This window comes from Nilaparvata lugens, chromosome 9, assembly GCF_014356525.2.
Source record: "Nilaparvata lugens isolate BPH chromosome 9, ASM1435652v1, whole genome shotgun sequence".
Taxonomy (NCBI): domain Eukaryota; kingdom Metazoa; phylum Arthropoda; class Insecta; order Hemiptera; family Delphacidae; genus Nilaparvata; species Nilaparvata lugens.
Window position 1 is genome coordinate 37,543,075 of NC_052512.1, and position 19,684 is coordinate 37,562,758.

Genomic DNA, 19,684 nt, shown 5'->3' on the forward strand with positions numbered 1-19,684 from the left:
ACTGCCATGTCGAACAAAGTTGTCAAGAGATGACAGGATTTTTCTTATGGCCAACATGAAATGATCATTCAAATCTTCATAATTCTCAAGCACATTTAGCGCTATGTTGGAGTAACTATGAAGATTTATTAGAGATGAGACAGTCTCACTAACCTCATCATCCATCACCACTAATTTATACGATAGAACATTCAAGACGATGAATCATTTCACATTGCCATCATGCCATGCCGCGTGCTCCCTAATTATGTCAAAAACGCGCAGTTTCGATCTCTCGAGCACGTTCTCGATGCTAATTTCTTTGGGATCCTCGATGGATATACGATGGCAAACCACGCTGGAACTCACGCCATGTAGTCTTCGTTCCCTCGGCATGGTGATGTTAGGTTCTGAAAAACGAAAGAATAACGATCAGCATGACATAGAATTAGAGTGATAGAGTACAACTGCATGTTTTTAAATAAGTTGTGAATTAGCATTGGTAGAAGAAGGTTGTGTGAAAATGATATCTCAAGATCACATAATGTTGCATGAAAGATTAAGATTATTAAATTTTGATAAAAGATGGACGAAATCTTCTCAGCATTTGTCCACAGAAAACATGGCAAAAGAGGGATTTATATTCGCATGTGCGCCAGACATTGTGCGCTGTGTATTTTGTTCAATTTATTTGGGAAAATTGGAAGAAAGTGACATACCAGCAATAGAACATGCAAGGTACAGCTCAAACTGTGCATTTAGAAGGAAAGATAATATAACAATTGAAGAGGAGAATTTGGATAATAATACTCTACGCCAATATGAAGAAAGATATTCAACTTTAAATCGTGTAGAAGATTCATCCGTTCAAGGAGAGTATTTTGAAAAGCATCATCTACATTGTGACTATTGTAAATCATTATCTGATAAAGCAGACTATTTTGCAAGAAATAGTTATTTCTTACATAAAAATCACTATCTGCAATGTGTCTATTGCAAATATATTATTGAAAATCCATTTGAAAAAGTAATACATTTACCATTTTGTTCATATGAAGAGTGCGAGAAATAAGCGAGAGGAGAGGATTATCCAGATATACCACATCGTAAAAATGAGCTAAAATCGCATGCATGCAGTATACTGTAGAAGGATTTTTGTCCTCCGAGGACAAAAATTGTTCTCAGGGGACAAAAATCCTCCCCTCCGAGGACAAGAATCCTCCCCTCCATGGACAAAAATTGTCCTCTGATGACAAAAATTGTCCTCCGATGACAAAAATTGTCCTCAGAGGACAATTTTCCTCTCCTCAGAGAATAAAATCAAAGTAAAAATGTACTTACATGTGTTGGTTGATGCTGCGTGAATGACAGGTATCTCCTCAGATATGGATGCAGGTATAGATAGCGCCTATGCTTCCTTTTCGGATTGTTCCCATTAACCTCTCAGGTATGTTGCCACGACGAGAGCTCAACTGCTTATGAGGTGGGAAGCCGAGTTGAGAGGTGAGAAAATGCTGTGAAAACAATGAAATATTTAATAACTGATAATATTAGAAATCAATAGGCATCATGAGAGGCAGGATGCTATTCAAAAATATAGAATGTTTGAGTGAGCCCCCATGCTGAGACGTAGAGGAGAATTCACCTTCTAGCAGGTGTGGCTGTTGCTCAGCAGACACTGTCCCATGCTGAGTTCTAGAGGAGAATTTTTTTTTCGTCTTCTAACACGTGTCGCTTGCCCGAGGATGCTATTCGAAAATATAGAATGTTTGAGTGATTGTAACAGTTTTTTATGATAGGAGAGAATACTTACAAATCTGAATGATGTTGATAACGATGTGGGAGCATGTGTTGTTATGTGCCTAGAGGAGAAATTTGAATTTTTTTCGCCTTGTACCACGCCTCGCTCTCACTTGCACGAGTCTGGAACAGAGAGAGAAATGCATGGTATATGAACAGAAGTAATGAGAGGAAAATTGTCATTTACATCAGAGCCAGATTTGAGTGCACTTCACTATCGTACGAGATGAGTTCTCCATCATCATCACCATTGTTCCTCCTCCCAGATAGCCCACCAGCCCATTGTCATATCCTCAACTACTGGCAACAGAAAGCTGCCCTTGCTGCCGAGTCATCCGCTAGCGCACCCGCTCCTTCTCCGCCCACCGTGGAACCACCATTGCCGGGCGAGATTGTGCTGGGAGACAGTCCACTTCAACGCCTGGCACCACCTGCTACATGGGCACCGCTGCGAGCGGTGCTAACTAGCCTATCCAACAAGATCAAGCAGAAGCAGGGGAAGAGGAGGTTGTCATTTGAGGAACCTGAGGTTAACGGGGAAGAGGACGAGGAGACAATCTACTCACAAACAAAGGTTAGTTCCAACAAATATTATTGACTTGTTTGTGTACAGATTTTTTCCATGATTGATTGTTGAAAAAAAAATCTGTACACATACAAGCCTTTGATTATTATTATTTGATAGCAAGGAAATATTATTTGAACTGATTAGAGATTGAATTATGAGATATTATTGATTAAAGTAATCGATCATGCATCAATTATTCGATAGCAAGGAAATATTATTTGAACTGATTAGAAATTGAATTACGAGATATTATGGTTTGAAGTAATCAATCATGCATAAATTATTCGATAGCAAGGAAATATTACTCGAACTGATTAGAAATTGAATTACAAGATATTATTGTTTAAAGTAATCGATCATGCATCAATTATTTGATAGCAAGGAAATATTATTTGAACTGATTAGAAATTGAATTACAAGATATTATTGTCTAAAGTAATTGATCATGCATAAATTATTCGATAGAAGGAAATATTATTTTAACTGATTAGAAATTGAATTACGAGATATTATTGTTTAAAGTAATCGATCAAGCATAAATTATTCAATAGCAAGGAAATATTATTTGAACTGATTAGAAATGGAATTACGAGATATTAGTGTTTGAAGTGATCGCTCATGTATGAATCATTACTCACTTTGAGATTGTGTAGTGATCAAGTTCTCTAGTATGATTTGACGAATCTGATTTGATGATAATCTGAAACAAATAAGACACTTATCAAATATTTTTCAACAGAAACGAGCTGGAATGGAGCACTCCTCGTCACTTGCCCCGCTGATGAAGGAGGTGGAGGGGACGGGGGAGGTTGATTTGGACTTTGTCCAACTCATCAATCAGCCTGTAGCCAAACCCTGGGTGCCACTGAGAGAATTAAAGGAGGATGCTCCCTACCCCATTATCACTGCGAGGGAGCATATGAATAAACATGGGCGACGGGTTATTTTAAAAATTGGCAATACAGCAAGCAAATCTGTGTGTGAGGTATATTTACCACAACGATTTGCTTCCCACATTACCAAGGAAAAAATAGGACAATTTGATAAAACTTGTAAAAATGTTGTAATGAGAGTATCACATTACAAAATTATCAAAGTCTGAGAATTGGACCGATATAAAATTTGTTAAGCATTAACAATTTTTATATCTATACAATTCATCGACTTATGTGTTATGAATTGTATAGATTTATGTGTGAAAGTAGTATAGTAGTAAATAAATTGTGTACATATTTGATAAAAAATTGTTTTCAATTCTTACCTGTTGTTGTTGTTGTTGATAAGTTCACAATGAATAGTAGAAACACAGAAGAAGAATGGTTCACCTTTCACCTGCTTACACTCTGTTGTGAATGATGAGTAAAGAAGTTGAGCACCCCCCTTATAGTTTGTTGCAAGCATGCTCAGGGGCTCAGTAGTCTTTACTACTACACACACACAGACACATACACACACACACATACAGCCAAGCAGCTTCGGTGAGTTGATGCGTTGCTCCCTCCCACATCTGTGTTGGCACGTGTTCCTGCAGATATGGGTGGGCGCTATGACATCATTTTCCCCCTTCCAAATTGCATTCACCTTTTCAGATTTGTTATTTGAAATGATATTCTTATCATTCAAGCAATGTTATAAGTACATAGCAATCTGATACATGGTGTGAATTCATTTCCAACTCGATTGAAAATTAAACCATTTCAATTTTCTTTTGATTAAGTTGGTGTAATGATTAATTAATTAATTAACCTCAGTTGATGTTCAACCATTGAGTTGAAAGGTAAGAAAATGGTATGTAGGAGAAAGCAAAGTTCGAGGAAACGAGGTAGAGGAATCTTGAGTTCGGCGGCAAAAGTTTTTAAGGGTGTGACAGGTTTGGCAGGTAAAGTCACATCAACTATTCCAAATAAGCTTATTGACAATCTGCAAGATGAAATACCCTGGGGGGTATCAGTATTGCAGGCTGGGCACAAAGGTTAATGAAAGGTTAAAGAGAGGTGATCAAGGTATAAATTCATTAGATAGAGCCTGTAAGGTACATGATATAGCGTATACACAAAATAGTGATAATAAAACTCGAGCGGTAGCTGACAGGGCTCTAGCGAATGCGGCATGGGACATATTCAAAAATCCACAAACACCCCTTGCCGAGAAAGCACTTAGCTATCTTGTTACAAACGTCATGAAAGCTAAAGCTGCATTTGGTGGGTCTTTGAGAAAGAAGAAGAAGGGGAAGAATGAGAGGAGAAGTTATGGTAATGATATTAGACGCAAAGCTATAGCTAAGTTGAAAAAGCATATTGCAGGAAAAGGGTATTTTTTGAAGCCTTCTCCTCAAATAACTAGTGGGGGGAGAGTTTTAATCCCACCCTCTTTACCACCACCATCATCATATGGAGTAAGTTAATCCCCCCAAAAACAAGTTAAGAAACGTAAAACAACAAAGAAGAGTAGGAAGAAGAAGAAGAAGATATATGAATATTGAAGGAGAATTGAGTAATTATGATTTGATTGATTGGTTGAAATTATTACAGATTCAGCTAAGAGGTATATTGGCCCAGTCAATAAAAGTTTTTTTGATCCGAAAATTAAATAAAAGATGGATCTTCTACCATCGATAGAACCCTCCCAGAGGGTCATTATCCCAAAAGTCCCAAGAAATCTCCTTGGTGCTTTCCCCCCTAGCCACCATCAAAGTTGAAAAATGCAGGTAATCACGGAAAATCAATTACCTCTGTACCTATTGATCGGAAACAGCTTTAATATATGCCATTCGATTCGTTACATTATAGACTACAATATTAGTTCCATTCATTCATTCAATAAAATCAACAATTTCCTTGATAAAATAATATATATGTAAAAGTTTAGGGGGTTTGCGATTTGATTTTTTCATTATCCTCGATTAACTTTGAAGCAAGTATTTTTAAAGGAAAATGAGTTGAATAATTAATGTAGCTACTCTTATTGCAAATCCATTGATGTATATTGTTATGTATTTGCGATTCGATTTTACGCCGTGGAAGGGGAAACAGTCAACGTGGAATGTCGTGGCTGACTCTCTTAGCCATAGTAAACAGCAAACTGGAAATCAATTTTCTCTGTAACCATTAATCGGAAAAAAATCTATCATATCCCTTTCAATTCGTTAAATTAAGGACTACAATGTTAGTCAAATTCATTTCCTCAATGAATCGAACAGTTTCCTCAATAAAATAATATAATGTAAAAATTAAGGGGTTTTTCGATTTGATTTTTTTGTTTTCTCCGATTAACTTCGAAGCAAGTAGTATTAAAAACCAATGTGATGAATAATTATTGTAGCCACATTCATTGCGAATCCATTGATGTATATTGTTATGTATTTGCTATTCAAGTTGACGCTGTGGAAGGGGAAACAGCCGAAGCGGCTGACTCCCTTCACCATAGTAAACAGAATAATACTCCTGTCTACATTGCATTCCATTTACAGTATGGTGCTCGAAACAATCAATTTTGTCTATTGTTTTGACATGCGCTGTATATAGATTTTCACTTCTCTACTCTCAAAAAATATTACAATTTTCTTGATTTAACCATGCTCATGATAAAAATCAGGATTTCGTTGTTTTCTCACAGAATCTATTATATTAATTTGAAGTGTGCCTTCTCCATACAAGTCAGAGGTAACACAATTTGATAACTCTAGTTTCAGATATTGATGTTTTTCAACGAAGTCTCATGATATATTATGTGTCCGACTCCTTCATCTTATCCTTATTTTGTGGAGAATGAAGATTCAAAATTTATTTTCGTAGCTTTTCTTGTGTTTTAACTTGTTTCATCACTCTTTATAATTTAAACACTTGATGGAATGAATATCATCAGATCACATGAACAAAAAAATTTTCAAGCTGAAAGTAGATTAATTTGTTGCACATTCGGTTCAAATATTAACACATGTTACCAAATATTATCACATATAGTGAGAACGGATTATTCTGAAGCTTACTATTCTCACTGAACATGAAGAGGCAATACCAAGCCAGAATCGCAGATCCGTTTGAATCATTATTATCAGAGCTTTCAAATTGATGCTATGTAACTATGGATGTTATCCCCATCTCAAAATTTCCCTATTTATCCTCATCCTGATTCAGAATGAAGTAGTTGATCTCTTTAATCACAAAAATCAATGTACAGTACCTATAATAAATAGTAAAAATAACAAAATTTCTAGTAATAATGCAACTTTCTCTAGGTATGAATTTCAAGGCTCATAAAATTACTTTTTTTAAAATGATTATCATAATAGTAATTCAATGAAAATTGTTTATATTGTACATTGTTCGATGTAAGATAAGCTACATCTTAAAGGTAACCAACGTATTTAGGATTATCATGTTTATGAATGAAAGAGAGACTGTGATAGGAGATAGGTCAAACTGGAATATAAACATTATAGACAATCCATATTTCTGATCAATCATAATTATAAATGATAGTATCAAGCCGTAATGAATTGAGCAACTGAATTTCAAAGTTACTATCCACTGTTCAAATCGCACTGTGATTTCCTTTTACTTCCAAATGGATTGAATTGCCTAACTCTTCAACGTAAAAATTATCGAAAAAACCAGTGGAATGCGAACATCATCCAAATAGCATTTGAATTTCAATTTTCAGATCATGAAATTCATGAAAAACTAATTCTTGAGAGAATAGTGATGAATTGCAAACAGTGCAAGTAACATTGATACAAAGCAATACAATGAAAGTCAACATTGAATAATTTAATATTGGACTTATCAAATTTATAATATTTATAAAGCTTATAAAATGTAAAACCAACATTTTAAATTTTTTCTACTGGAGCAAAACATCGATAGAAGATAAAGAAGAGCCCATCATGGGCACAATATACTTGTGTACCAGAATTTACTTGAACTAACTCATCACTTCAACCCTCCAATGATCACAATGAACTAGAATGGTATAAAAACCATGGAATTGATAATAAGGTACATTTTTCAAATAGCTTCACCCAACTAAATCTGTGAATGCTAAGTCATAAGAAATCATGTTAAATAGATTTAATTTGAATGCTTCAAATAGGAAATGATCTATTCTTTTGGTGCCCCAATCAAAATCAATTTCAATCAACATTAATCGACATAAAGAAAAGCTTCTGTCAACTTTGTATAGTGAATGACAAGATCCGAGTGGAGGTGAAAAATCGATATGTTAACAAAAATGATAGAACATGATGAATCATCTTTCAATAATCTTATATGGTAGGGTACTTTGTGGTTAAATGTGGAACACTTTCATGATTTTCCTACCTTTCATGCATGCTTACTCTTCCTTAATGTGTATGTTTGCATGGCTTTCATCTTCAGAATCTACTGAATCTTCATATTGGACTGTCTAAATAATGTAGATTCAACTAGTAAGAACGGAAGATAAGCTAGCTACTTTACAGAGAGAATCATAGAAAGTTACAACTCACAAGCCCAATGTATAAATTTGTTTGCATGGCTTTCATCTTTAGAATCTACTGAATTTTCATATTGGACTGTCTAAATAATCTAGATTCAACTAGTAAGAACGGAGGATAAGCTAGCTACTTTTCAGAGAGAATCATAGAAAGTTTTGACTCAACAAGCCCAATGTATAATTTTTTTTATGCCTCAGCCGTCATATATATTTGGCTCAACTGGAGGTATATCATCAACCTGGCTTGAAGAATATCAACTGTAGAAAACAGCAAACACTGCACGCTATGATTTTTCAGGAAATTGCCACTGTTAACACTATTGTAATCTATAATTTATCTCAGTTTTTGACATAACTTATGATAAATTTTAGCATAGAATTATGATCATACACACATATTTAAAATCTGTATTATATTATTGTAACATATTTGAAATTTGGGTAGATATAAAAATCCCTAGCTGAAGTATTAATAGGTCTGAGTAAAGTAACTGGCTAATATCGCCAAAGAGATAACAATAAAGATAAGATAGCATCAGCTTGTCATGGCTAAACGATACAATAGCCTGAAAGGAATTGAAATAATTTTTTGCTAATATATAATATATTATAAAATTTTGAAGATTGAGGTTAGGTATAAACATTCAGTGATCAGCGACCTAACAATCGACCGAGTCATGCAACGTAGAATCTGACCAAACCCTTTGGCAGAGATCTATTGCGGCAAAACGGTATGCAATTTGGAAGAATAAAAGGTCACGTGGCTAACTATTAGGAAGCATGAAATAAATAGTAGTATATAGAATATTAACTAACATGTAGAGAGCATACTTAAAAAACCTAATAAAAATAATTAAATGTATCCAGGAAATAAGAGGTTACCAAGCGCATGAATACTGAAACAATTTGCATGCACCAATCACATAATGGCAGTTAATAGGCGGCAATAGTATGACAATTCAAAAATATTTATATATATTTCTATAAATGATTGGGATTTATGTAAAAATGTTATATAGTCTATGTTATGGATATGGCCCAAAGGCAAAGAAATTATTAAACATACAACATAAGTAATAGCATTTCTCCATTTTTGTGAATAAGTGTACTATAAAACCTGCTTGCATAATATTAACAGAAACCTGGATTTACAGTGATGAATCTAACTTGTATCAAATAAGAGGTTATAAATGTTTCACAAATTGTAATGATAACTATAGAGCAGGTGGAGTGGCTGTGTACTTGGACGAAAGTGTGGTAGCTACTGCTGATAAGATTACAATAGTTTCGGCAGACGGTTTGAAAGTTAATCTCACTATTGATAATGTTAAACTGAGCATCATTGCATTGTATAGATTTCATTCATTACCTAAGAATTTGTTCTTTGATGAGATAAAAGTTTTGCTATCAGCGTTAGGAAATGAGGAAAATGTTATCTTCACCGGTGATATAAATATCGACCTTCTTGAAGATGACATACAAACTGAAGAGTACAACTTTATTATGTCAAGCTTTGGATTCATGTCATATGTGAATGAGCCCACACGAATTTCTAACACATCAAATACATGCATAGATCACCTTTTCTTCAGATATACAGCCACTAAAAATAGTTTCAATCCAACAACTTATGTTTGCAATAACGGAATTACCGACCACTGCACTATTGAATTATATCTTAACCTATGTACAAATAGACTAAATCAGTCATTATCTCAGGCTAGGAATAACAAGAAAATTAGGAAGATTGATTATCAAGCGCTTTCCTTCAGGCTACAAGAGGTTGACTGGACTAGCGTTTATAATCAATCACAGGTAGACCTTGCTTTCAATCAGTTTATCAAAATTTTTAAGGATTGTATCAATGCTGTTAGCTCTGATAAACTCATAAAGGCGCGGAAATTAAACGAACACAAACCGTGGCTGACCTCCAATTTACTAAATCGAGTTGAAATAAAAAATAAACTGTATAAAAAAACAAAAAACAACCACATAATATCAGATTAAATAATCACTACAAACAATACAGAGATAAATTAAAAGCTGATATAGACGATTCCAAAAGTAAATATTTTCAGGATACATTTAACAATTTGGGAGGTAACACTAAAGATAGCTGGAAATTGTTAAATTCATTAATCGGGGAAAATAAAAGCGACGAGAAAATAAAGCAAATTGTCAATAATAATGGGGAAGCGATCGAGGACAAGGTTGGAATTGCCGATGAACTCAATAAACACTTTGCTCTAGTATCATCCACAAGAAATGCTTTAGATGGGGAGGGCCCTCTGGAACCAAGGAATTCAGAATTAGTAGACAAGCTATTTCCTCAACAAGTAAAATATCCAGGTTCGATGGTCTTTTTTCCTATTACAGTCTCAGAGGTCAAAGCAACAGCCATGTCGATGAAATCAAGAAAAGCTCCTGGATTTGACAATATTAGAGCTGAGTTGTTGAAGAGTATGATAGAACACCTGGCTGACGTACTGACGTATTTATATAATCTAAGTCTGAGCTCTGGTATTTACCCTACACAACTAAAAACTGCAATAATCATACCATTATTCAAATCAGGAGATAGAAAAAACCCCAACAACTATAGACCCATTGCACTTTTGTCAGTTTTTGCCAAATTATTGGAAAGGCTGGTACGAGTTAGGCTAGTTAGTTTCTTATCAAAGAATAATTTTTTCAGTAAAAATCAATTCGGTTTTCAGAAAGGATGTAACACTGAAGATGCTATGCTCAAACTAACGTCAGAAATATACAATGGTGTGAATAATAGTAAAAAATGTGCAAGTTTATTTATTGATATAAGGAAGGCATATGACACAGTAGAACATAAAATTCTAATAAATAAAATGAATAACGCCGGCATAAGGGGAGTATGTAACAAATGGTTTGCAAGTTTCCTTGCGGACAGATCGCAGCAAGTGAGAGTAGGTGACACATTAAGCTCCAAGAGATACTCATCCTGAGGCGTTCCGCAGGGATCAGGATTATCAGCCGAATTATTCCTGATCTATATAAATGATTTGTGCGAAGGAAACCTTATTGGATCGCTGACAGCATTCGCTGATGACACAGCTCTGAGCTACTGCGCTGAAACTAAGACTCAGCTGACCCAAATGATTACAAGCGATGTACGCCGTTTGAACCTGTGGTTTCAAATTAACTCCCTCGAGATCAACGCTAAAAAGTCAAAAATTATCGTCTTCCAACTAAAATCTAAAGCAGAAAACACACAACCTCTAGCTATTCCCTCTCATACCGATAAGTGCAAAAATCTTGACATAGACTGCAACTGTGACAGAATTGAGGAGTCTGAGTCTGTAAAATACTTAGGCGTAAAAATCGATTCCAAGCTCAGCTGGGCACACCACATACAAAAATTGAGAGAAGAGTTAAGGGTGACATGTAGAAAGTTATATTTCATCCGCAAACTCTGCCCTAAGCACTTGCTGAGAACGCTATATTTTGCACTTGTCGAGAGCAGGCTGCAATACGGAATAACGGTTTGGGGAGGTGCATACTTTTCTGTTTTAAAACCAATCTTAACTGGGCAAAAATACATAATTCGCACTATAGCAAACAAACCTCGCTTAACAAGTTCACTGCCGCTGTTCAGGGAATGGGGCCTTTTGCCTTTGAGATACCTGTACTTCCATAAAGTATTACTAACTTTTTACAATAGGAGTAAATCCACCTTGTCAATCCACGGCGGGAAACTTGTGGACTCCGTTCAGCGGGAAGTCTACTTCCCCCAAAACCAAACAAAGAATGCTTTCGTAGATTTTATACCTATGTAGCCCCTAAAATATTCAAAAACATACCAATCGTGGCAAGAAAGCAAACATGCTATCTAAAACTCAAAAAAGAAATTAAAAAATGGCTGTTAACAATGGATGAGATCGAAGACCTATTTAAAAAAAATAGTTAAATTCACAAGCTAAGATTGCACCCATAAGCCACAATACACAAACAGACTTATAATTAAATAATAAAAGCTTGAAAGTTACGGAACAAGCTATTTTCTTTTCTTTCTTTCTCACGCTTGCTTTTGTTTTTGACAATAACTGGCAGAGCCGCTTTTCATCATTCATCTCTCTCTTTTCATTTTCAACATAGATTAATGTTCATTGTCATAACCTCATTCTTCATATTCTCTTGAAAAAAAACTTTCAGTTTTACACTACAATATTCTACTAGACATAAGGTAGCACTGTCTCCATCATTCACTTTCATTTTTTATTCAAATATTAATAACTTTTGTAAAAATTCCGACTGTAAGCTCTTTTGTTAGAATATTTACATTTCATGGTTTAAGTTAATTTATTTTTAATTGATTGCATCAAATAAATTATACAAATGGACTTTGATGGCAACTCCCAAAATAGAATTTTTCTCGGGAGTGTCTTCTCAATAGAATAATTATTTCTTGTAGTAATGTTGTGTTTGTAATGAATGCTTATTGAGAGATAAAATTATTATTATTATTATTAAAAAAAATAATTTTATATTTTAGTATGGTCTATTTGAACCTTAAATGGCAGAGGACTAGGATATTCAAATTTTATGTGAATTTGAAAGTCGGAAATAAGAATTGTAAAATTGAGGAAGGAGAACGAACACTCGCCTGCCAAATGCCACCATGAGAGGACCCTAAATATTTTAGAGCGTAATACTTTGCTATAACTTGTAAAAGCTAAAGTTAGTTTGAATTATCAAATTTCTTATGAGACTTTGTGATGCTCTTATGAAGCAGAAGTCATTTCTAATTTTAAATAATTTTTGTAACCCCTTGGAAGAGACGATCCCGGCTACCATAGTCCAGGACCACCAGGAGTGGGATCGACATCAGCGGCTCATAAGAAGATTTCGACACGTGAGTGAGAAAATTGAATTAGTGATGGGCGCCCTTAGTGCTTCGAATTTATCTAATAATCAAAGCTAGCTCGTCGAAAGGGTTTTCTTATAAATTAAGAATTTAAAAAAAAATACTTGCGCAAGTAAATATAGTATTAAAGGTATTTTATTAGAGGAGTAATGAGTCAGTACATTTCAGAAATTCTAATAAATCAAAGAAGTATAAAATCTAGGCTATTAATACATATTCATATGATCTTTAATTTTTACAATAATTTGGGATAGTTTGTTGTAGCTCTGATTCACTAGATGAATTGCTCTACTTATTCCATCAGGTGCCGAATCTGGCACCCTGAGATAAAATATATATTCATCACAAAGAAATCTACTAGATACTAGAGAATTTAATATATATATTCGGATCATTGGTTGCCAATTCATCAAGTTGATTTTAAGGAACCTATTTTTAATAGAATTGTCCAAGTCGACAAGTATTAGCAAGCTTATATAGCAGCTACATGCAAAAGGATGCATATGATTCAAAAATAAAAGCACATGGTAACGTTTCGTGCTATAAATTTAGAGAATAATGTTTAGCCTGTGATATTTAACTGATTTCAATTATTGTCCAATTTTTATATTATATATTTTTATTGCTCTTTATATTTTTTGCCTTGATCTATTTTTTGCAATATTTGTTAATATATGTATCAAATTGTTTATGGTATGCAATTTATTTAATTCCTCAACACCATAGGATAAGTATCATATATATATATATATATATATATATTTATTTTTTAATGAATTACAAGAGTTATAGGGGATGCTCATACCTGGGCCTATAAAGATTTTTATGAGACTATGTCCTATTAAAAAACCACGACCTAATTTTTATAATTATATCAGATATTTCATGCTCTACCGACTGATGCCAAGCAGGAGGCTAATCGTTATTTAAATATAAAGAATAACGTCATAATTATGTAATAGTATAAATATTTTATCAGTTGCAAACAATATCTTTGTCTGTCATAGAATGCATGATTTAGCACATCTATAACAACAAAATGATTTTCGAGAATTAAGAGAATCAAAATGTGAAAAATTAGTTTCATCGCATGTCAAAACATCAGAAAAAATTGATTGTTTCGAGCGCCATAGTGTGTGAATAAGATGCAACTCAGAAAGCAGTGGGCCTACTTCTGTATTTCACTGTTTACTATGGTGAAGAGAGTCAACCACGCAATACCACATCGACTGTTTCCCCTTCCACAGCGTCAAATCGAATTGCAAATGAATAACAATATATATCAATGGATTCACAATGAATGTGGCTACATTAATTATTTGTCTAATTTTCTTTAGATTATTTGCTCCGAAGTTAATCGGAGAAAACAAAAATCAAATCGAAAAACCCCTAAATTTTTATGTATATATTATTTTATCAAGGAAACTGCTTGATTTATGGAGGAAATGAATATGACTAATATTTCAGTCCATAATGTAAAGAAGCAAATGACATATGATAGATTTTTTTCCGATTAATGGTTACAGAGATAATTGATTTCCAGTTTGCTGTTTACTATGGCTAAGAGAGTCAGCCGCGCCATTCCGCGTCGACTGTTTCCCCTTCCACAGCATAAAATCGAATCGCAAAAACATAACAATATACATCAATGGATTTGCAATGAGATTGGCTACATTGATAATTCGTCTCATTTTTCTTTAAAACTAATTGTTTCAAGGTTAATCGGAGAAAACAAAAAAATCAGATCAAAAATCAGTTGTGATTAAGTGTTTGTTGTGAACACACACACACACACACATCACAAGATGGTTGTTATTACATTAAGATCTAACACAAGTATCCTCTACGAACATTCACAAGAAATTATAGAATTGGATAAAAATCGTGAATGAGAAATTGGATTAATTTTTGTAGCTACAATAGTATTGCCAACGTTAACAAAGGAACAAATTCCAGCTTCAAATATGGTGATAGATTAATTGAGCTGGATACGGGTGCATATGAAGTTGAGGATATTATAAAATCTTCAAAGAATAAATTGAATATTGATGAGAAGAAGAAGAATAAACTTATTATACATGCAAACACAAATACTATGAAGATTGAAATTCATTCTGATAAAGCTATTGATTTAACACATACTGATTCGATTGGTAAGATACTTGGTTTTGATAATGTTGTTTTGCAACCAAATAAATGGCATCATTCTCAGCATTTGGTTAACATAACAAGCATTGGTAGTATTGTACTCGAGTGTAATTTAGCATGTGGTAGTTACTCTGACGGAAAACAAAAACATATAATCTATGAATTTTTGCCAAAGGTTCCTAGTGGCTATTTAATAAACGAAGTACCATCCCCAATTATTTATGTACCTTTGAATATGCATCGAATTCAAACTATTAATGTAAAGGTAACAGACCAGAAAGGATTGTTCATTGATTTCCGTGGAGATACAATTACAATTAGGTTGCACATACGTGAAAAACAAAAGTAAACGTAATGAGTTATCTTGTTTTCAATCCACGTTCAAATAAGACGCGTACACACAATGTCATTGGAGAGACGAACATGAGAGCATCAACACCTAAAAACAAACATGCTTTGTTGGCTAAAAGTGTGAGAATATTAGAAAAGTTAGGTTTTATAGTTGATTGGCGGAATGTTAGGAGGAGGAGCTGCAATTGGTGAAATTCTGGACGTGGAGACAGACCTTCAGTTTTATAATGATATAACCAAATTCCAATTTCACACTCATACAGTTTATTTGGGACAGGAAATAAAAATCTCTGATGAGGCACATATTGGCATAAATTCTTAAGATGTCTATCCTTCACCTTGCAAATCATTTATATTTATTGAGGGAACAGTTAACTGTACAAAACCGGGAACAGAGATGGCTGATCCACCAGTTGCGGCAGACTATAAATTAAGCAGTAACGTAATCGGCAACCTTTTTGATGAAATACGATATGAATTAGCAGGTCAGCAAATTTCTAAATCAAGATTGATTGGATTAACATCCACAATTGAAGCTATACTAGTGAAGAATACGCTCGATAAGAACACATATCACTTGGCTGGTTTTGACAGAGCAGGATATGAGCTAACGGATAATGAATTAACTTTCTGTGTACCGCTGAAATTAATCCTCTCGTTTATAGAAGATTTTCAAAGAATTATTATGAATTTGAAACAGGAACTCGTCTTATTGAGGTCACCGACAGACCTCAATTGTGTTGAGTCCGCAACTGGAACAAGCGTTAGTGTGAAAATTACAAAACTGCAATAGAATCTTCTAAAGTTATGTACAGCATTCCTACATAACTTTAGAAGATCATGTAAGAATGAAATTTTTGAGACTGCTCGATGCTGACACTCCACTGAAATTAGGTTTCCGGCATTGGGAAATTTGTGAATTACCAAATTTGCAAAATTCACTTAACCATTCTTGGGCAGTTCGCACCACATCGATTTTTGATAGTCCAAAATATGTTATAATTGCATTTCAAACCGATCGTAAGGATAAAATTAAAAAATCAATATCTAATTTTGATAGCTGTGGTATTTACAATGTTAAAGTATATTTGAACAGCGAGTATTATCCATATGAAAATCTGCTAGGTAAAAAGGAACTATTATACCGGATGTTTTTGGATTTCCCTCCCTCATATTATAATCATTCAATCAATAGCGAACTCGGAACAGAAATTGACTTTAAAACGTTTTGTGATTCAACACTGCTGGTTTCTGTGGACTGTTCACACCAAGCGAGTCATTTGAAATCATCGACAGATGTTCGTATTGGAATGGAATTTAATAGTGCAGTACCTGCAAATACTTCCGCCTATCGTGTTTTAATAAGCGATTAGTGTGATGAAGTACACACCTCTGACGAGCATGGTGAAAGAAGTTCAGTAATTTTATTGCATGTTGCCGGAATTGAAAATCCTGCTGACTGTTTGTCTAGAGGTTTATCACCAGTTGAGCTTGTGAAATTTCAGTTGTGGTTCTCAGGTATATCATGGATAGCAGAGGACAAATGCAATTGGCCCATTCGAACTCAAATGGAAGAGATAGTGGATCCACCGGAGGCAAAAAAACCGTCAGTGTTGAAAGTCACAAAATCTCCTGATTGTAACAGCAATGCAATATATTCATTGATTGGTTGTTGTTTGGATTATGGTCATCTTTCGAGAATTGTAATTCTTGTTTTCAAATTCTTACAAATCTAACCCCAATCAGAAGAATCAGATTTTCGATGTTGCTGAGAGGTATCTATGTGAAGTGGTACAGAAGATACATTTTTCATCTGAATTTGTGCAATTAGAGAAGGGAGAAGATTGTTCTATGTGCCTACGTCGCCTGTCTCCATTCATTGATAAAGGTGTGATTCGCGTTGGCGGTCGTTTGTCTCATGCTGGACTTGAATTTGAGACTTGTCATCAGATGATCTTACCAAGATCCGATGCTTTCATATCGATGTTAATTGATTATCATCACAAGAAGAATTGTCATGCTGGACCTTTGTTATTGTTGTCCTTGATCAGACAGAAATTCTGGATACTGTCCGCTTGCTCTATTATTCATATTCGTGTCTTTAAGTGTAATTGTTGTTTCCGTATTCGACCTAGTAATAATGCAATTATTCCAAAAATGGGTGACCTGCCTGCTTGTCAAGTGTCAAAATGCAAACCATTTGAAAATTATGGTGTGGATTACGCTGGTCCTCTGCATATTACTATGATGAGACGACATAATCCTTGTGTTTTTAAAGCCTACATTTGTCTCTTTGTGTGTATGGCAACAAAGGCGGTACATATTGAGTCTGTATCAGATCTATCAATGCCCATTTTTTAGCTGCATTTCATCGTTTTTTGTCACGTCGTGGACCCTGTCGTGTGATGTATTCCAATTGTGGTACTAGTTTTGTGGGTGCCAAGGAACAGTTGCGAAAAATATCTCAACTTCTGAACTTGTCTGAGTTTCAAACCACATTAACTAGTCAACTCGCCAAACACAAAATTGATTGGAAATTCATTCTCCTCAGTTCGCCGCATTTTGGAGGTTGTAATGTATTTGAAATTTGGGTAGATGTAAAAATCCCTAGCTGAAGTACTAATAGGTCTGAGTAAAGTAACTGGCTAATATCACCAATGAGATAACAATAAAGATTAGATAGCATCAGCTTGTTCTGGCTAAACGGTACAATAACCTAAAAAGGAATTGAAATTATTTTTTGCCAATATATAATATTATATAAAATTTTTGAAGATTGAGGTTAGGTATAAACATTCAGTGATCGGCAACCTAACAATCGACCGAGCCAGGCAACGTAGAATCTGACCAAACCCCTTGGCAGAGATCTATTGCAGCAAAACGGTATGCAATTTGAAAGAACAAATGGTCATGTGGCTAACTATTAGGAAGCATGAAATAAATAGTAGTCTATAGAATATTAACTAGCATGTAGAGAGCATACATAAAAAACCTAATAAAAATAATTAAATGTATCCAGGAAATAGGAGGTTACCAAGCGCATGAATACTGAAACAATTTGCATGCACCAATCGCATAATGGCAGTTAATAGGCGGCAATAGTATGCCAATTCAAAAATATTTATATATATTTCTATAAATGATTGGGATTTATGTAAAATTATTGTATAGTCTATGTTATGGATATGGCCCGAAGGCAAAGAAATTATTAAACATACAACATAAGTAATAATTTAATATTTTAGTATGGTCTATTTGAACCTTAAATGGCGGAGGACAAGGATATTCAAATTTTATGTAAATTTGAAAGTCGGAAGTAAGAATTGTAAAATTGAGAAGGAGAACCATCACTCGCCTGCCAAATGCCACCATGAGAGGACCCTAAATATTTTAGAGCGTAATACCTTGCTATAACTTGTAAAAGCTGAAGTTGGATTGAATTATTAAATTTCTTATGAGACTTTGTGATGCTCTTATAAAGCAGAAGTCATTTTCAATTTTTAATAATTTTTGTAACCCCTTGGAAGAGACGATTCCGGCTACCATAGTCCAGGACCACCAGGAGTTGGATTGACATCAGCGGCTCATAAGAAGATTTCGACACGTGAGTGAAAAAATTGAATTAGTGATGGGCGCCCTTAGTGCTTCGAATTACCTAATAATCAAAGCTAGCTCGTCGAAAGGGTTTTCTTATAAATTAAGAATTTAAAAAAAATACTTGCGCAAGTAAATATAGTATTGAAGGTATTTTATTGAAGGAATAATGAATCAGTACATTTCAGAAAATTCTAATAAATCAAAGAAGTATAAAATCTAGGCTATTGAAACATATTCATATGATCTTTAATTTTTTACAATAATTTGCGACAGTTTGTTGTAGCTCTGATTCACTAGATGAATTGCCCTACTTATTCCGTCAGGTGCCGAATCTTGCACCCTGAGATAAAATATATATTCATTACAAAAAAATCTACTAGATACTAGAGAATTTTAATATATATATTTGGATTATTAGTTGCCAATTTATCAAGTTGATCTTAAGGAACCTATTTTTAATTGAATTGTCCAAGTCGAGAAGTATTAGCAAGCTTATATCGCAGCTACATGCAAAAGGATGCATATGATTTAAAATAGAGGCACATGGTAATGTTTCGTGCTATAAATCTAGAGTATAATGTTTAGCCTGTGATATTTTACTGATTTCAATTATTGTTCTATTTCTATATTATATATTTTTTATTGCTCTTCATATTTTTTGCCTTGATCTATTTTTTGCAATATTTGTTAATATATGTATCAAATTGTTTATGGTGTGCAATTTATTTTATTCCTCAACACTATAGGATAAGTATCATATATATATATATTTATTTTTTCAATGAATTACAAGAATTATAGGGGAAGCTCATACCTGGGCCTATGAAGATTTTTATGAGACTATGTCCTATTAAAAAACCACGACCTAATTT